The sequence below is a fragment of the Octodon degus genome, unplaced genomic scaffold, assembly GCF_000260255.1.
Source record: "Octodon degus isolate 3935 unplaced genomic scaffold, OctDeg1.0 scaffold00023, whole genome shotgun sequence".
Classification (NCBI taxonomy): Eukaryota; Metazoa; Chordata; class Mammalia; order Rodentia; family Octodontidae; genus Octodon; species Octodon degus.
Window position 1 is genome coordinate 321376 of NW_004524599.1, and position 2154 is coordinate 323529.

Consider the following 2154-nt stretch of genomic DNA (forward strand, 5'->3'; position numbering starts at 1 on the left):
TGAATCACATCTGCAGCCAGCATTGGTTACCTGGCTACTGGGGGAAGGAAGGGGGATGGAGGTGAAGGTCAAGCTTATCCCCTGGCACTTTCTTTCTACCAGGTACCCTTAAACCCTTAACACAAAATACACTTCAAGCTGAGCAAGACCCTGCATGACCTGCCACCATATCCCAGGTTCAACCTTGGACTATCAGAGGTTTGAAGACCTTGAGATAGGGAAGGAAAGGGAAGTCCCAGGGAGCAAAGAAACCAGGGGATGAAATCATGTTTTTGTTTTTGTTTTGTTCTGTTTTGTTTAATGTATTTGGTACGGGATCTCACTGTGCAGTTCGACTCATTGTGATCCTCCTGTTTTCAGCCTCTCCAGCACTGGGATTACAGGTGTGCACCACCTGGGAGTGGGCCCAATGCCCTCAGGAACCCTGTACATGGTGGACGTGAGGGTACTTCTATGGCAATGTCATTCTGTTCTTCAGAGTCTTCTCTCCCAGCTCCCAGAAACATGCTATGCCCTTGAACTACTGCTAGGGTACCTCAGTCCCTATGCTTACCTAAGCAGACCCTTAGTCCTCTGAGCTACCTCATTGCCAGCAAATTACGTTCTTGATCCTAATCCTCCTGGGGCTTTGTGGGAAAGGTATTCTAAGGTGCTGTGTAAAATGGGGCTACTACATACTTTGGGGTTTTTAATGAGATCTTCTACTGTAACTTAAAGTTTCCCCTCCAGACTTCTCTATTTATAGGGCTTTGGTGGTGAGGGGATAGCAGCTGTACCCACACCCTGGGGTCCTCCTTTACACACACACACACACACACACACACACACACACACTAAAGCCTGATTAGAGTGACTCCTCTTGTCCTTGGGCAGAGCCAAGGTCACAGAAGAGATCATCTCCTCGAAACAGGAATGAAGAACCCAGTTTTTCTGTCCTTGGGTTCCAACACAGCAGAAGAAGTACAAAGAGCTCCCAAAGAACCGTCTGTCATCTGATGAGGCAGTCCTAGTAGAGCTCCTCTTCAAAAGACAAAAAACAAAACAAAACACAAAACCCTTTCTTTAATATCCACCATGCAATGTCTTCATTGGATACCTGGGAAAGTTGCCATGGTTCGTCCAGGCACCCTGCATTGCCTTCCACCTTGTATCCCTCAGCTCGAGGTTGCTTCCCCAGAAGTCACCCAAGGACAGAAAGCCTCTTTGGTCATTTTTAGGGACACATCAGGAAGCCTTATCAACACAAAGGAGGGGAGGCAGGTCACTGCTGTCCAGTGAGTAAGGTGGATGAGGACACGCCACGCTTTTACAAGCTTGCTGTGCCACTGGATGGCACCTGAGAGTGCCATCACCATTATCTTCTAAATCACACCTTGTAAAGACACTCAAGAAAGAGGATGTCCAGAATTTCTGCAGAAAGCTGCAAGAAGGGTGAGATAAATACACTGGAAGCAGGGGGGGTGACTGATAATGTGCTTTTTACTGTAGGGAATATTTTAATGTAAATATTTTAATCATATTTTGATCATATTTCATACACATGTGTATGTGTGCACCTACATTTATGATGAAACATACACATACACAGTTCCTCGTGAATGTGACTGAACTGGACTGCAGCAAATAAAAACAGTAACCAAACTTTCTATAAAATTTTCGAGCTCTATCAAGTACCTTTGCATTCCATAGTATCTTATTGAATTCCAAAATTGTGAGATTGATTACACAGATATCATGACTAGCTCAATTTAGTGGATGGGGAAATATGGCTCTCAATATATTATTGTAGTGGGCTAGGGATGTAGCTCAGTGGTACAGCACTTGCCTAATATATTAATATATGGATTTGGGTCCAAACCAGGATGTCCTGCTCCTATTGTCATGCCCTCTATTGGCCTTTGCTTAAACAGCTACCGTTGGAGTAAAACTTCCTATGTTTTCTTAACCTATCTTGGGAATTATTTGTGCTCATAATAGCTCCCACATCACCTATCTCTAAAGGTAAATTAAAATAGAAATTATTAAAAAGAAAAAAAAAGTTAAGGCCCAGCCAAATAGCTCAGCGGATTAAAGCCCCTGCTTAGACAGACACAGGGGCCGGGAGTTCCATTATCGGGTGTGCTATGCTGTCCCCGCCCCTGGGGTGCGCTGAGA

The 2154-nt window shown here is 44.6% G+C and overlaps 1 pseudogene; it reads right to left on the bottom strand.

The window, feature by feature from the left end:
* Nucleotides 1–1112, bottom strand: part of LOC101566914 — a 50804-nt pseudogene extending 49692 nt beyond the window's left edge.
* Between the last annotated feature and the right edge of the window lie 1042 nt (nt 1113–2154).